Genomic DNA, 18,702 nt, shown 5'->3' with positions numbered 1-18,702 from the left:
GAGGAAATTAATAATGGATGTATGTCAAGTGTAAGAAACTGGCTTCTGATGTGAATTTCTTAAAAATGACAATTGGCCATGGTTCAAATTTTGAGTTTGTAGAAATGATCAGGGTTATAAGGATTAGAAATGGTAATTTAAAATTGTGCTAAGATCACTCTTGTAGGAGAATGGACAGAGGCTGATTCCTATAAGAAGACAAGAAGAAGAAGATGCTGTGCTGGAGATGGTGGAACAGATACCAAAGACCAGAAGATTGCATTGACAATGATCTCTGCCAGACAGCTGCATAAGAAAAGACCTATTGAATCTTAAAGAGACAATTACATTTTTTATTTCTTTTTGAGTCTATGTATCTATATTCATAAAGAGGACTGCCCCCTTTGATTTGTCAATGCATTGATCAATCCTTCCCATATTTACTTAAATGGATGATGGTTAAACAGAAGAATTCACATGTATCATTCACATGTATATTCACATGTATATTCACATGTATTCACATGGTGAAGTGTCTACAAAAGAGAAAGGGGGGGATTGATTGGAATGTTGAAATAGTGAAACTCCCCTCTTCCTGGTATTGATTCAGAGGGGTAGTAAAAACAATTATTGATATTTGCAAAAATTTAACCCATTTAATAATGTATTTTTGACTATTTTCCATATGCTACCTTATATTCTTTGGTCATGGTGATTTTTTGTCTACCTTGTGTCCTTAGGATAAAGAATGCTACGTTTAAGCCACTTAAAATTTCAGAATAAAAAGGGGGGAGATGTGGGGAGCCAGCTATATGCTGTTTAGGCATCTTAGACCTCTTCAAGGTAGGGTCAATTGAAAATGGGCCTGTGCACAGCAAGACCAGTTTTAGGATAAGAAGACTTGGCAAAGAAATCCTGCCTTTGTAGCTGATTGCCCGCATGGGTGATGACAGAAATGTTTCAGTCTGGTTATCTATATGTGAGAGAACATAAATGTTTCAATTTGGTTAGCCTTGAGTAAAAATAGTGTCTCACTCCTAGGAACAGAGATAAAAAACTTGATCAGTGCTTTATTGTACTTTGAAGTCAGGATGACTCAGTAATTAACCTGTATAAAATACTGTCAGTAACTCCATTAAAATCAGTCTATAGCATGACTATATGACTCGCCTAGCCCCATGTCTTTGTCTTTTTGTGTCAATTACTTCATCATATATTCATGTCACTGCGGGCACAATCTAGTTGCCAATGAGACAGAAGTAGGGAGTGGAATAATCTTAAGACAACTGAAAAGGACAGTTGTCAGAGTGGCACTCGGTCATGTTCCCTGGTGGGGCTTTCAAAGGGATATATAGTATTTGTAGAGTTGTCCTTTATAGGCATTCACTTTTCCAGTTTCTTTTTTTCTTTCTAGTTGAATAGCACTTCCCAAGGGCACACCTGAGATACCAGGAGAAGAAGTTCCATCTAATTATATGAGTGGCCCAGAGATGGGTTTTCCAAGGCCAATCCACAGAAGTCGCAAATGACTGACTAAATCCATGTTGTTGTTTGTCCTTTGTTCTCAAAGAGGACTGTGACATCAGGGAGGCGATGCCATGACATGCAAGTGAATTGGATTTACGTGAAGGAGGGCTGTACAAAGTCACTAACCTCACTGTCTCCTCCAGAGCCATCTGGGTTCAGTGGTCAGATAAAGATCAAGATAGCTGGAGATGGCCCTTCCACTAAATCTGTGAAGAGTCACAAGAAGCTGGACATTGTGGGCAACCCAAGGGAATTTTTCTAGAGCCACAGGCTGAATCAGTATGAGACAGCAGATTTCCTGTCCTGACTGCTGGACAGGAAATGGAATCGATGATCACTCTTAGACATACAAAGAAAGAGAGAAGGTGAATTTAAATCACAATGAAGTGGCTTCCCTACTCTCTTTGGCTTTAGGACTAAGACCAAGGCTGGTTAGAATTCCTTCACAAGGGGTCTCTTTGTGAACTTGTCTCTCTGGGGTGAAAGTGAGGAAAGGAGGACAAAAGAGAGGGTAGAAGATGTTTAAAATCCAACTTTACCAAAAGCTGGTATACTATACCACTTTGAAACTTACAATTTACACTTGACTTTCATTTTCATTGTAGCCAATGGGCTGATTGATTCAGTTCTTCGGGGCTATGTCAAGGAAAGAGGCAAAAATGAATCTAAGTGAGTCTAAGTAGGGTCAAGGATGGGGGGAGAGATGTGACATAGACGACTTCTGTCACCTCTAGCTCCGTTGGAAGTAAGTATCTGAAGCTTGAGCTGATGGCTGTCATAGATATTAAAATAGTTTATTTATAGCTCCCAGAAAACTGAGCAACTGATGAATATCATAGTTCTAGGAAAAATACTTCCCCGTATCGGATGGGGGCAGGGTGGAGGAGAGTGAAAATATTTAATGATTAAATACTCTGAGTTACTTTTATCTCAGAGAAAAACAGATTTTTTTCCCTAAGAGTCAGAAAGGAAATTCCCCTAAAAGACCAAATCAAATATTTTTGTATTTAAGGTGTCTTGTCATCTACATTCCACTCCCATCCCCAATGCAGATTAGCATAGACACTCCCCAGTCACCTACACATTACTTCAGCCTTAGAAGTGGAGGGTCTTGTGAAGGTGATGGCCTTTGGAATTATAGTCACAGTTCCACAGGTTATTGAGGATTACTTGTACTGTTTTCAGTCTCCATTCTTCTAAGAAGCATTTGAAATTATTGACCAACCACTTTTCCTGGATACTCTCTCTTCTCTAGGTTTTCATGACCCTGCTCTCTCTGGTACCTCCTCCTGCCTGTCTGAATGCTCTTCAGTCTCTTTTGTAAGATCATTATTTCTAAATTTTTTTTCTTTTTTTGGCAGGGGAATTGGGATTAAGTGACTTGCCCGAGGTCACACAGCTAGTAAGTGTGTCAAGTGTCTAAGGCCACATTTGAACTCAGGTCCTCATGACTCCAGGGCCAGTGCTCTACTTACTGCATCACCTAGCTGCCCATAAGATCATTATTTCTATCATGCTCTTTAACTGTGAGAAAACCACAGAGTTTTGTCCTGGGTTCTTTTCGCTCTACACTCTCACTTTTTATGCTCTCTAAGTGACCTTAACAGGTCCTAAGAATTAAAATATTGTCACTAAGCATATGATTCCAAGATCTTTATTTCCAGCCCTGGTATCTCTCCTGAATTCTAGTCCCAAAACACCACCTCTCTATAGAACATTTTGGACTTGATATTCTATACGCGTCTCAAACTGTGTCCAAAATAAAACTCTTTGTTCCCCCTGCCCCAAGAAAAACATCCCTACCTCTCTTCTGAATTTCCCTATTTATAGAGACAGCTAGATGCCCCAGTGGATAGAGCACTAGGTCTGAAGTCAGGTAGACCTGAGTCCAGCCTCAGACACTTACTAGCTATTTGACCCTGGACAAGTCACTTAACCTCTGTTTGCTTCAGCTTCCTCAACTGTAAAATGGGGATAATAATAGCACTTACCTTCCAGGTTTGTTATGAGGATCAAAAGAGATATTTGTTAAAAAAAAAACCACTTGGTATAGTGCCTGGCACATAAATTGCTCATTCCCTTCCCCTATTTCTCTCAAGAGCACCACCATCCTTTCAAACTATCTCTATAATTTCTTCATGCTCTAACATTCTGGGGACCTCCAGTTCTTCTCCTGCCTTTGATATATGGGCCTTCTAATCATCCATGCTGTTCCCTCTCCACTTTTCTCATGATTTCTAAACTCCACTTCCTCAGACCCCTTCCCTCAAAAGACCTATACATCTCTTTATACCCTGAGAGGTTGAAAAAAATGTTCCTGGGCGTGTTGGGTGATTCCATTGGTACATAAATGACATTCCAAGTAATGGATGCAAAGTCCTAAATGTCCAATCACTTGCAATGAGGTTTCCCATTCTTACCCCTGGGCAGACTCCTTGATTAAGGATCACTAAACGACATTCAACCTTGATTGGCTTGAGTGGCAAGGACTGAGTTGGGTGGATGTTGGGTTTTGGTCTTCATCCTATTTTGTGGTTCTAGGATGACAATGGATTAATTGTTTTTCCCATGGTCAGAAAAACTTTAAATGCTTCTAAGACCTTTGCTAGAAAAGCAAAATTGTTTTCTAAACCCCACCTAAACTAAATAAAATTTCTTTGAAGGAATTTGGGAAACAGAACTTAATCTGTGCTTCCTATCTGGAGTCTGGGACAGGAAGTATATGATTTAGGAGTCACAGGTTGCTAAAGACCTTCCTGAGCACAGATTCTCCTAGTCTAGAAATGAGTTCTTGACTTCTAATTACCATCCTCTCTGTCTGGCTTCCCAGTACAGCCCTAAATAAATTCACCCATATCATTCAAACTAGAATTCTCTCCTGATTAAAAAGGAAAGAGCTAGGGGTAGTTAAGTGGCTCAATGAGTAGAGCACCAGCCCTGGAGTCAGGGGGACCTGAGTGCAAATCTGGCCTCAGACACTTGACATACTTACTAGTTGTATGACCTTGGGCAAGTCACTTAACCCCAACTGCCCTGCCTTCCCCTCTCCAAATAAAAAAAAAATTTTTAAAAAGCAAAGTGCTAATTTGGTCCAATGGCCTGTCTTTTTCATTTCTACAGATCCATATTCTAAGATGTTTTAGGATGGCTGATCCATACTATGTCCAGAAATATCTACTATGTCCTTCCTAATGGTTTTGACTTTGGAATCCACTATTCCAAAAAAAACATTTCTTACCAGTTCTTTGACCTTCAGCCATGAGTTACATAACCTCTTTGGGTCTCAGTTTTCTAAAATAGAAAATGAAGAAGTTGGACGAGCTGGCCTCTAAGGCTCTTTTCATCTCAAAACCCTATTATACTATGATCCTAGCACCTGTCTTACAAGAGTAACCAGCCAGAGTTCTCAACAGTGAAGGGGTTACTCACAGAGGAAGTGGTGTGCTGTGGTAGATAGAACACTGGACTTGAAATCACGAACGTGTGGGTTTATAGCTTTACTCGCACACTTAGTGACTATGTGACTCTGGACAAGTTAGCTAGTTGCCTACATTCTTTCATCTGTAAAAAATGGGGATAATACTAACAGCTACATTACAGGCTTGTTGTAAGAATCAAATGAACTCATGTATCTCTATCTCTCTCTGACTCTCTGTGTCTTGTCTTTCTGCTTCTATCTGTCTGTCTCCACAAACCTTAAAGTCCTCTATACATGTGAGCTATTATTAATGTGGTCCCCTTCATTTCCTCTTTTTGGTTGTTGTCCCTTGGAAACAACTCATTTGCAGCAGAGTTAAATCAGCATCTGTCTGAAGTCAGTGACCAGTCCTCTTATTCTCTCCCAAAGCTTCCTCTTCAATACCATCATCCTTCTTCCCCATTCACCACTACTGACCACCACCTCTCTTTCTCATCCTGGCTTCTCAGAACAAAGAATATATACCCTGTTCTTGTCATAAAAGTACATTTCAAAAATTACTGGCTTCTCCTTCATGACATTCACTATAGATCCTTAGACTACACTCCTGGACAATGGTGACATTGATATAGGAACAGTAGAGCCCTTCATCCTCACTGGTCGGATTGTTGATCTGTACAATAGTTCTTGGCAGAAGCACTCACTTGACCCTTATAATTGGAGGTCAACCTCATAGACCATAGCAGGTTTTCCAACCTCTCCTGGAACTACCCTGATGATTCATGTATGTGAAGAATTAGAACTCTAGGAAATGTCCTCTATCTTCACTCCCATGGTAATTTCTAGGGATAGAATTCTGACTTCCCTAGAGCCACAATCACCATCACTGGGGCTGGGTTCCTTCCAGAAGCTCCTGGTCCAGCAGATACAGAAAAGAAATTATAAAAGTTTATCACAGCCCTTCCCACGTCCTTGGTACTCACCAGTACCCACAACCCAGAAGAGCTCTGGGAGAGTATCTCTTAGGCCTATAAGCCTATCTAGGCAGATTATAATGGAAAGATCATTGGACTGGAAGAGACCTGATCTACCACAAATTTATTCTGTAATGCCAAGCAATTCACTTTCCTTCTCTGGACCTCAATTTCCTCATAAGGAAGGTGAGATGTTTAAACTAAATGATGGCCAAGGTACTTTGTAATTTACCAATTCTATGATGCCAAGGGAAGCAGCTAGGTGACACAGTAGATAAAAAGCCAGGCCTGATATCAGGAAGGCTTATCTCTGTGAGTTCAAATCCTGCCTCAGATATTTACTAGCTGTGTGACCCTAAGCATTTAACCCTATTTGCCTCAGTTTTCTCATCTGTGAAATGAGCTGGAGAAGGGAATGGCAAACCACTCTAGTATTTGCCAAGGAAATCCTAAATGGGGTCATGAAGAGTTGGACACAACTGAAACGACTGAACAGCAACAACAAAATGATGTCAAGGACTAAATCTGGTGGGTTAGTGGACATTTTCTTTTCTTCTCAGAGTTTTTAGACTACTAATGTAGAGATATTCCATATATGCACTAAGTAAATGAACCTAAGAGTTCCTAACTCTTTTGGAAATCTAAATAGGAAAGAGGAAAGACAACACAATCAAGCACAGGTACAGCAAGTGTCTCTTATTCCGTGACCTTTGATGCAAAGATTGTTGTTGCTTTTCATCTGTGTTTTTCTTTGATTATGTTTTGTTTTTGTTTTTGCTGGGGGGGGGGTTGCGATCTCTCTCTCTCTCTTTCTCTCTCTCTCTCTCTCTCTCTCTCTCTCTCTCTCTCTGACTCTGTGTCTGTCTTTCTGTTTCTGTGTCTGTCTTTTTATCAGAGGATTTAGGGGCAAGCATTTGTCTCAGGGTCTCAGAAGTTTTGCTCCTCATAACCCATTCTGGATCATTCTTTACTCGTGGAAAGATACTAAGCCTCATTGAATAAAACAAGGTTTTCCTGTGCTACATATAGATTTCTATCGAAATGGGTAGCCCCATATATCTAGAATACACTTGCTCATTTCCTCTTTACTTCTTAGAACCCTTAACTTCCTTCAAAGCACAGCTGAGGAGCTACCTCCTACAGTTATTTCTGATCCCCCCCCCATTATAAATGCTCTCTCCTTTTTGAAATTACTTTGTATTAATTTGTACATAATTTTAATTACCTGTATGTGACCGTATTACAATATCACCTGTGCCCCAAATAAACTGTAAGCTTCTTGAGAACAGAGTCTTTCATTCTGTCTTTGTATTCCCAATATCTAACACAGTTTCTTTCATGTGTTATGTACTTACTAATTTTTTAACTGAATTAAATAATTTAATAAAGAAGGAAAGAAGGGAAAGGGAAAGGGGAAAAAGAGAGAGGGGAGGGGGAGTGGTGGAGAGAGCACATAGGACTGAGTTCTCATCATTTAAACTCTAGAAACAGACTTTCTAACATGAAAATAAAGGCATTGAACTCAATACTGTCTAATATTCTTTATAAAAACTATTATTTTATATTATTTACACAAATAGCAGACAATAGACAAGCAGACAAATTGATATGTAACTGAGCCCCTTGAAAATCTGAGAACTATGGCTCTAGAGGCCCTTACCACTTTTCCTAAGTGTATTGTGACTGTTTATGATAATGAGGTAAATTATGGACAAGTCACAATTCAATACCACTTTATTAACTGCAAGGGTATTAGGACACCCCACCAAGCCCCACACTGGGGCCAAGACTGATACCTCCATAGATGAAACAGAAAAGGTTATAACCAGAGGGGTCACTAGGGATCCTCAGGCATAATGGTTTTCTGACCAAAGCTAGAAGAGGGAATTCTTGATGGTATTGTACAAGAGGCTGCTCTTAGAACAAGACTGCATATAGTTACACTAAGTTCTTTCTGGGACTCCTGGGGTTGGGAGAATGAACCCCAAGGATGGCCAATTTGTTGTATTCAGAGAGAGGGTATTGGACCAGAAGTATATCTATCTGTCCCTTCCATATATTGTTAGTCTAGGGGAAATAATTTTTAGGTTCAAGCTATGCTCCTGATCACTATCCCTTGATGGGAAGGAGTACCTCAGGCTGTATATCCAAGGTTTGTCTCCCTTTCTACCAAATGCCAATTACACAAAGACCACATGTTGTGACTAACCAATAAACTCATTCATCTAAGTCAATAGTAAATAGAAATCAGATAAGGTGTGTAGATGAGAATATACCATTTGTTGATGTTTAGTTGTTTTGCTTGTGTCTGACTCTTCATCAGACCCTTTTTTGAGGGTTTTCTTGGCAGCTCATTCTCCAGTTGAGGAAACAGAGTTAAGTGACTTGCCCAGGGTCACACAACTAGTAAGTATCTGAGACCAGATTTGAACTCAGTTGTTCCTGACATCAGGCCCAGTCCTCTATCCACCGTGCCACCTAACTGCCCAATACCAGATAATACATAGAGTGAATGAACTCTTCCACTGGAAATGAAGTGTCTCAACCAAGAGAAAGAGTCATAGATTTGGTTGGTTGATTGGTTGTTGTCCTTTGTTCTCAAAGAGGACCAAAATGACATCATTATGCTTGAGTCAAGATTCAATGTGTCCAACTGTCTGATCAGGCCAATACAGGCTTGGAACACTCTACTTCAGGTCAGGCACAAAAAGTCTGTGTGAATAATTGGGGTGGATACTCCAAATTTGCGTACCCTGTGTTTCCTTTGAGATGTTTCAATTCTGCTTTGCACTCTAATGTGGGCATGCCATGCTGAGCAGTCCTGCACCAATGTCTCCCATGCCACACAATCAATTCCAAAGTTCTTGAAAGAGACCTTGAGAGTGTCCTTGTATTGCTTCTTCTGACCACCATGTGAATGCATGCCCTGTGTGAGTTCTCCATAAAATAGTCTTTTTGGCAAGTGTACGTTTTGCATTCGAACAACATGGCTAGCCCATCAGAGTTGCACTCTCTTAAGCAGAGTTTGAATGCTTGGCAGTTTAGTTTGAGTACGGACCTCAGTGTCTGGCACCTTATCCTGCCAGGTGAACTTCAGAATCTTCCTAAGACAATTCAAATGGAAGTGATTCAGTTTCTGGGCAGGGAGCTGGTAGACTGTCCAGGTTTCACAGACATACAACAATGAGGTCACAACCACAGCTCTGTAGACCTTCAGTTTGGTAATTAGCCTAATACCTCTTCCTTCCCATACTTTCCTTTGGAGCCTCCTAAACACTGAGCTAGCTCTGGCAATGCCTGTGTCAACCTCATTATCAAGGTGTACATCCCTGGAAAGTACACTACCAAGGTAAGTGAACTTATCCAAACTTCTCTATTCGCTGTAACTGATGGTTCCATGTATGGATGATGTGGTGGTGGATGATAGAGCACCTATGTTTTCTTGGTGTTGTTAGGCCAAAATTAGCACAAGTAGCAGAGAATTGATCCATACTTTGTTGCATCTCAGCTTCAGAGGCTGCATTGAGTGCACAATCATCTACAAACAGAAAATCAAGCACCAACATTCCTTCTACTTTGGTCTTGACTTGTAGCCTTTTCAATTTGAAGAATTTACCATGAATGCAGTAGCTGACCTTGATACCATGTCCATCCTCATTGAAAGCATTTGACAACATGGCTGAAAACATCATGCTAAAAAGCATGGGAGCAAGCACACAGCCTTGTTACACTCCATTGGTGACTGAGAAGGCACTAGAGCATTGTCTATTATCTAGAACCTGGGCAAGCATGTGCTTTTAAGAGGAAAAAAAGGTATCTCTGGTACAAACTGTGTTTCCCTCAGAAAGGCTCTGTCCCTAAGAAACCCCAGACTCAGAACTCTGGGCAGAGGCTTGGAATTGACATACAATGGTGATGAATTTCTCTGGGCAACCACATTTTGACATAATTTTCCATAAACCCTCATGACTAACAGTATCAAAGGCCTTGGTCAGATCTACAAACATTGTCTACAGACCTTTGTTCTGCCCCTGGTATTTCTTCTGGAGTTGTTGGGCAGCAAACACCGTATTGACTGTTTCTCAGATCTTTCTGAAGCCACACTGACTCCCAGGTAGATGACCATCTTCCAGGTGAAGGATCAGACTATTAAGGAGTACTGGCAAGAATTTTGCCAGCAATGACTAACAGAGAGACCTCTCTGTGATTGTCACAGGACAATATATTTCTTTTACCTTCATAGAGATGGACAATGGAGGCATCCTTGAACTCCTGGGGGATAACCTCCTCTTGCCACATAACCTGGAAAATTTCAGTCAGCTTTTGTATTAGCAATGGACCCCCTACCTTATAAATCTCAGCTGGAATAGAATCAGCACCAGGTGCTTTGCCACATGAAAGGAGCCTAATGGCATTCAAAACCTCTTCAGTTGGAGCTTCAGCTAGGGAGGGATTGACTTCAACCTGAGGTAAACAGTCGATGGCTTCAGCATTGATTGATGATGGTCTGTTGAGAACACTATGGAAGTGTTCAGCTCATCTCTTCAGGATCATGCCCTTATCACTATGTTATACCAGAAGCGAGTGAGACACACCACAGAGTATAAGTTTTAAGTGGAGAATTTATTAGCCGGCGGCCATTGGGGTACTGCACCAGAAATCAATGGCCACGTTTGAAGCGACAGGGTAGTTTATATAGGGAATTTACATGCCAGGTGACAGGGTGGTCTGGGGGTACAAGAACAAAGGCCCTGACAGATCACAGATTCTGACAGGTTACCGTTAAGTGGGATAACCTTATCTATTGACATTCCTTGGAGGAGTCACGGAGCCCAGGGATGTTTGCTAGACTCCAAAAGGTCTGAGTCCACTCTTTAGTATGTAAAACTGGGGTTCATAGTTAGGGGCTGGGGGCAGGGTTTTTCTAGCAATAGCTGGCTACTCAAGTATCACAACTACTCAGTGTGGCTCCATCAGCACTTAGTAGTTGAGATGCACCATAGGTCTGTGGCCCATAAATAGCCTTCAGGGAGTCATAAAAATGCTTTGGATTATTACTATCAGCATAAAACTGAATTTCATTTGCCATCTTACTGACCAAGAATCCTGCATCCTCTCTAAGCTTTGCTTGTACTTTACTTTTGATGGAATTAAATGCTGCCTTCTTACGGATAGATGAGCTATCCTGCTGGTAAACCCTGTGGAGTTCCTGTTTTTGATTTAGCAGGTTCTGAATTTCCTCATCATTTTCATCAAACCAGTCTTGGTGTTTGTGAGTGTTCTGACCCAGATGAGCAAATACAGTGCTATACGCCAAATCTCTGAAAGCTGCCCACTCCTTTTCTGCTCTGCTGCTGCCAACTGTGTGTTGGCTCAATTTTCCCTCCAAGTTAGCAACAAACTGTTCCTGCTCAGAGAAGAGCTCTGATTTGTTGACATTAATTCTTCTGGGGGGGTGGAGCCAAGATGGCAGCTGGAATGCAGGGATTTGACTAAACCTCTCCCCCAGGACCCTCCAAACACCTATGAAAATGGCTCTGAACAAATTCTATAACTGCAGAACCCACAAAAAATCAGGGCTGCAGCACAGGACAGCTTGGATGGGTCACTGGGTAAGGTCTATCACACTGTGCTGGGAGCGGACCAGAGCAGAGCCCAGAGTGGGCCTGGACCAACCAGACAGGAAGCCAGGTGGAACAGGCCGTAGCAGCCTGAAACAGTGAGCTGTGGCAGTTACCAGACTTCTCAACCCACAAGCCCCAAAGACAACAGAGAAGGTTACTGGGAAAAACTGCAGGGACAGAGTGAAAGGAGCTCCTGGTCGGCCACCACCCCGGGGGTGGTGGAGGTGGTGCACCTCTGAGGCTGCTTACATAACTACAGCTGCAATTGCTTCTGGCCCCAGGCCCACCTGATGGGAGGAATTAAGTGGTGGATCTGAACTGGAGTGCAGAGCCAGCTTAGATCTGAGTCCAGTTTGGGTTGGCGGTTCTTGGGGGAGGAGTAGCCCTGGTGTGGCAGAGCTTGCTGTGTAGAAATAGCTCTGAAAACAACAGCGCAGCCCCTCAAGTTTGGGACAAAGTACTCTCTACTCTACAAGAAGTCATACCCCAATGAAAAGCTCAAGGGGCAAGTAGTTGGCTGGGAATATGAACAGGCAGCACAAACGCTCTCAGATTCAGACTCAGACTTTGGAATCTTTCTTTAGTGACAAAGAAGACCATAACATATAACCAGAAGAAGTCAACAAATTCAAAGAGCCTAAATCAAAAGCCTCTAAGAAAAACATGAAGAGCTCAAAAAGGATTTGGAAAAGCAAGTTAGAGAAGTAGAGGAAAAATTGGGAAGAGAAATGAGAGTGATGCAAGAAAACCCTGAAAAACAAGTCAATGACTTGCTAAAGGAGACCCAAAAAATACTGAAGAAAATAACACCTTAAAAAATAGACTAACTCAAATGGCAAAAGAGCTCCAAAAAGCCAATGAGGAGAAGAATGCCTTGAAAAACAGAATTAGCCAAATGGAAAAGGATGTCCAAAAGACCACTCAAGAAAATACTACCTTAAAAACTAGATTGGAGCAAGTGGAAGCTAGTGACTTTATAAGAAATCAAGATATTACAAGACAGAACCAAAGGAATGAAACAGTGGAAGACAATGTGAAATATCTCATTGGAAAAACCACTGACCTGGAAAATAGATCCAAGAGAGACAATTTAAAAATTATTGGACTACCTGAAAGCCATGATCAAAAAAGAGCCTAGACATCATCTTTCAAGAAATTATCAAGGAAAACTACCCTGATATTCTAGAGCCAGAGGGTAAAATAGAAGTTGAAAGAATCCACTGATTGCCTCCTGAAAAAGATCCCCAAAAGAAAACTCCTAAGAATATTGTCACCAAATTCCAGAGCTCCCAGATCAAGGAGAAAATACTGCAAGCAGCCAGAAAGAAACAATTTGAGTATTGTGGAAACACAATCAGAATAATATGACATCTAGCAGTTTCTACACTAAGGAATCAAAGGCCTTGGAATATGATATTCTGGAGGTCAATGGAGCTAGGATTAAAACCAAGAATCACCTACCCAGCAAAACTGAGTATCATGCTCCAAGGCAAAATATGGATTTTCAATAAAACAGAGGACTTTCAAGCTTTCTCAGTGAAAAGACCAGAGCTGAATAGAAAATTTGACTTTCAAACACAAGAATCAAGAGAATCATGAAAAGGTAAACAAGAAAGAGAAATCATAAGGGACTTACTAAAGTTGAACTGTTTTGTTGACATTCCTACATGGAAAGATGATGTGTATAATTCATGAGACCTCAGTATTAGAGTAGCTGAAAGGAATATATACATATATGTATCTAGACAGATAGATAGATAGATAGATAGATAGATAGATATAGATATAGATATAGATATAGATATAGATATAGACGGAGGGCACAGGGTGAGTTGAATATGAAGGGATGATATCTAAAAAAATAAAATCAAATTAAGGGATGAGAGAAGAATATATTGAGAGAGGGAGAAAGGGAGAGATAGAATGGGGTAAATTATCTCGCATAACAGTGGCGAGAAAAAGCAGTTCTGTAGGAAAGGAAGAGGGGGCAGGTGAGGGGGAATGAGTGAATCTTGATCTTGATTTGACCTGAGGTGGGAATAACATACACACTCAACTGGGCATCTTACCCCATAGGAAAGAAGGAGGAAGGGGATAAAAAAGGAAGGATGATAGAAGGGAGGGCAGATAGGGGGAGGAGGTAATCAAAAGGAAACACTTTCCAAAAGGGACAGGGTCAAGGGAGAAAATTGAATAAAGGGGGATAGAATAGGAAAGAGCAAAATATAGTTAGTCTTTCACAGCATGAGTATTGTGGAAGGGTTTTGCATAATGATACACGTGTGGCCTATACTGAATTGCTTGCCTTCTTAAGGATGGAGGGAAGAGGGGAGAGAATTTGGAACTCAAAGTTTTAAAAGCAGATGTTCAAGAAAAGATTTTTTGCATGCAACTAGGAAATAAGATATACAGGCAATGGGGCATAGAAATCTATCTTGCCCTACAAGAAAGTAAGGGAAAAGGGGATGGGAGAGGAGTGGGGTGACAGAAGGGAGGGCTGACTGGGGAATGGGGCAATCAGAATATATGCCATCTTGGAGTGGGGGGAGGGTAGAAATGGGGTGAAAGTTTACAATTCAAACTCTTATTGAAATCAATGCTGAAAACTAAAAATAAGAAATAAATAAATAAATGATTGATTTTAAAAAATTCTTCTGGTAGTCATTTTGCCTTGGGGGCACTGCTTTTGCTGAATGTGAATATTTAGCTTGCAAAAGACAAGTCTGTGATCAGTCCAGCACTCTGCACCACACATTGCCTTTATAACTCTCACATCCTGTCTGTCTCTTCTCCTTACCATCACATAGTCTATTAAATGCCAATGTCTGCTGTGAGAGTACATCCATGAAGTTATATTGCACTTAGGTAAATGGAAGACAGTGTTAGTGACAAGAAGATCATGAGATGCACAAGTCTTCAGTAGGAAGTGACCATTGCTGTTGCTGTTTCCAACACCATTCCTTCCTAGAACTCCCTGCCAAGTCTGGTAGTCTGAGCCTACTCTAGAATTAAAGTTACCCAGAATTATAAGCATGTCCTCTTTTCGACACATTGATGATAAGGGTCTCCAGGTCTTCATAAAATTTTTCTTTGACCTCATCAGGTTTTGTCATGGTGGGAGCATAGGCACCGATGATGGTGGTATGGTGTTTTCCTACAAGTGGCAATCATGTTGTCATGAGCCTGTCATTCATTCCTTTTGGCAGGTGTACAAGCTTGTTGACTAGATTAGTTCTGATTGAAAAACCTATGCCAGCTTCATGATGCTCTTCTTCACTGTGGCCACTCCAGAAAAAGGTGTATCTAGCTTCAACTTCGGTAAGCTGGCCTTCATTTGCCAGTCTTGTTTCACTCAGGGCTGCTATTTGGATGTGATACCTACTCACTTCTCTTGCAACAAGAGTTATTCATCTTTCAGGTTTACTGGATTTTTTGTTGTCTATAATGTGCACACATTTCGTGTGCCAATCATCTTTGCAGATATTTTTGTATGTATCTTTGTGTTTCAATGGCAGAGTGGGACTCCCTGCCTTCAGCAGTAATCAGGCCAGGGTTGGGTAAGCAGACAATTTTAAGGGCACCTTTTCTAGCCCCTTCTTCACACCAGGAGGCGAGCAGTGTGATCCTTAAAAGGCTGCTCAGACACCCAGGGAGCTGCTGAATCCCACTGCTTCTTCCAGTGAGAAATGACCCTATGACCTGGGCCTCCAATGTGGAGGATTATGACTACAGCTCCCAGTGTATCTGTACCTGCTGCTTCAAAACTTGCCTGTTGCCACAGTACTTTCAGATAGGTATAATGGCAAAATGGTATGGGTGGTATCTTTTTGATTTGTGCATAAATTGGATTTAAGTGAGGCAGAGTTGCATGAAGTCATCAACTTCACTCTCTCCTCCCGAGTCATCACAGTCCAGTGGCAGGATAGAATCAAGATGAGTGGTGATGGCTCAAGATGCCTTCATGGCCGTTGGAACGAATTATTCTCATCTGCCCATGCCACCAGGGGAAGTCTTCACATGCTTGGGGTAGACACCTCCCTCACTCACTAATGGGTTTGAAATCCCTTGGTTACCCTCAACCTGGTTCAGCCCATCTGCCAAAATGGTTTACCAGGGTGTGGCTACTGTGCATACCGCAGCTTCTTGGAGCCACAAGTGAGAGTTGGGTGGAACAGGTGGACACCAAAGGTGGAAAGCAGCCCTGAAAAAGGCTTGGCAGCCATCACACCAGAGGTACCAGTCCTCCCTGAACACACTCTACAAGGTGCCAACCGTTCTACACTTGGGCTCATTTCCAGATCCCTTCAGGAGTCTCTCCCTGGAGAAAATCTGGACCCTCATTTCTTCTCTCTTAAAGCTGAAAGATATTTGCCAACTCTACCTCTCAGGCATGCCTGAAGCATTGAGTAATTAATCTCTACCAATCAAAAAGAGATATATATAAATGGACTTTGAACCCTTGGCTACTGTATCAACAATCCAGCTAGCAGCTTCTGTGGGGGTGTAAGATCCACCAAAAACCAGCACCCAGAAAGCTGCCAACACAGGTCCTTTTGATCTGCTTTACTTAAAGAAAGCAACGTTAAGGGGTTAACAATCTTACTTTAATCCAGCATACAAATAACATCCACATAGTTCAGGGGAAAAAACCAGCACCCTGAATTACAGACCAAATACAATTCATAGTTTTCACCATTTGGTTGTACAGCTGGGGAGCTCATTAGAACGGCTGGCCCAGAGTCACACACCACTCCTGCTGTGGCTCAGAGCTCCAAGAGAGAACGCTAACCTTTGCACTTACATATCCTGTTCAGGGCCAGATGGCCCTGACCTCACCCAGGTTGGTCATGGAGAAGTTTCCCACCCCCAATATCACATCAGATACAAATCAATGGCTTCCAATTGTCTCAGTGCTGAGAAATACAAAAACATCCCACTTTATCTGCCCCATTCAAACAAAGGCCAGAATCATTAAAGGTCAACAGCAAAAAGTCCCACCTTAATTACTATTACATTGCACATACTTATGAGGGAACTGAACCCAAGACAGGTTAAGTGACTTGTCCCAAGTAGCATAAATAGAAAGTGACAGAGATGGGACACAAATACATACAGATACAAATATATGCTCCAAATCCAGAAAACTTTCAATGGCATGGTATTGCTCTTAGGCAGCTTACTGAACTAAGAAATACTAGGTAAGAAAGAAAAAAAAACAAAAGCTTTTCCTAAACTAAAATTATGGGAAGCTGTCAGACAGTCTAGACCTGTGTAAAGAAACAGTGTTTCCAAAGTACTTTGGGGTCAGCAAATTACGAACCATTGTTACGGGAATAATTTTTATTCCCCATGATATGTATAGACTAACTCATGAATGGGGTGGAGAGCCATGATGAGGAAGGCATCAATATCTTTCACCAACTGGCCATTTCAAATGCTTATCATCACTTAACGAATGTACTAAATCATGCAAATGAGGAAGTGTGCATACCAAAAGGCCTAGTACAAAGCATCCTGGCTGGATATTCTTCTAGGCTGGGGACATGAGGAAAAGATCCCAGGTTAAAATGGAGCCTTAGATGAATTAGAGCAGCTGCATTCCTATCACAATGACTGGTGTCCTAATAATGTTGGCCTGAGGTCAACTTGGAGTTCAGAAGTTTAGCCCCAATCATAGGCCACTAGTTTTGATTGCTCTAATACATTTTTGAGCATTCTGAGTTTTCTCTTACTCTTTTTGTATGGGTTGCAAATTTCATCCTTCGCTTGTAAATAAACCTCTCCCAAACTAATTGTGGCTCAGGTTTGAGGAAGGGGGAACTAGGAATAGAGATAAATGCAAGGACAGTATCAAAGACTTGAGGGTAAAAGAGGGTAGTGGTTAATAATGTAGGGTGATGTATCAGTAAGGAAAGATTCATGACCTCGAAGATGACCATGAACATGCCAGTATATTTCAAAATCGCAAAGTATAAGAAATTCTCTAGGTAGAAGGCAATGGGAGTATAACATTGATTTAGACACCAGAGGATTAAATCCCGAAACCAATAACTCCAATCCAACATAGCAACAGTTGTATCCCAAAACAAGTAAGTCCACTTCAGTGTAACAACAAGGAAATTATAACACAGTATTACAGCAAAGAACCAAGTCATCCTGTAACCTTCCCCTGTTCAGGGGCCTTCCTGTAAACACTCAGGAATCCCAGCTATCTGTTTGCCTTCATTCTCCCCCCACCCCCAGTTCTCTGGTCTCCATACCTCTCTGGACTCCGCTCTCTACTCTGCACTCTCTCTGCAGTTCTCTCTTGTCTCTCCACAGCTCTCTGAGTTCTGTAACTTGCCAATCTGCAGATTCTCAGCTCTGTCATCTTGGAGTTCTTACTTCTTCTCCTTGGGCTGAATTCTGACCTTAATGGCTATCTTCTGGGTATATATATATTCTTCTTAGGGCCCGAGGGCCTCACACCCAATCAGTGAAAGGGTGTAGGCCTGGGGTTTGAAACTGATTAAGTAAGCCTGCCTCTAATCAAGCCTCCCTTAGCTAGCCCCACCTGAGGCCTATTGAATGGGCCAAAAAGATCTTTAATCACTGATTGGTATCACAGGTGATGACCAAGCTACTAAAGAAAAGGTCGGACTGGACAAATTAAGTTACCATAGTAATCTAAGTTATATCTTATTAAATTTAAATAATTAGATTTTAATTAATTAAATTTAAATTTAAATAATTAGATTTAATTAAATTTAATTATTTAAATTTAATTTAAAGACCGAAATTTTGGGACAAAAACTATTTGACAAAAAGTGCTGGGAAAACTAAAAAATAGTCTGGCAGAAACTAGGCATAGACCAATATTTCACACTATATACCAAGATAAGTTCAAAATGGGTACATTATTTTCACATAAAGGGTGATACCATAAACAAATTAGGGGAGCATGAAATAGTTTACCTGTCAGATCTATGGATAAGGGAAGAATTTGGGACCAAACAAGGGATAAGTAGCATTACAAAATACAAAACGGGTAATTTTGATTAGATAAAATTAAAAAGCATTTGCACAAACAAAACCAATGCAACCAGGATTAGAAGGAAAGCAGAAATGTGGGGAACAATTTTACAGCAAATATCTCTGATAAGGGAGATATTTTCTTCCACAAAATTATTAATATGGAAAT

At 41.1% G+C, this 18,702-nt stretch overlaps 1 protein-coding gene across 1 annotated transcript in view; it reads right to left on the bottom strand.

Annotated features, from left to right (window-relative positions):
• The window catches only part of LOC118846863, a 102,129-nt gene that overhangs the window by 82,803 nt on the left and 624 nt on the right, over window positions 1–18,702 (bottom strand). The gene's annotated exons all lie outside the window — the stretch shown is intronic.

This window comes from Trichosurus vulpecula, chromosome 4, assembly GCF_011100635.1.
Source record: "Trichosurus vulpecula isolate mTriVul1 chromosome 4, mTriVul1.pri, whole genome shotgun sequence".
NCBI classification, from domain to species: Eukaryota; Metazoa; Chordata; class Mammalia; order Diprotodontia; family Phalangeridae; genus Trichosurus; species Trichosurus vulpecula.
Note: the sequence above shows the minus strand (reverse complement) of the source record. Positions and strands in the feature narration are given on the sequence as shown.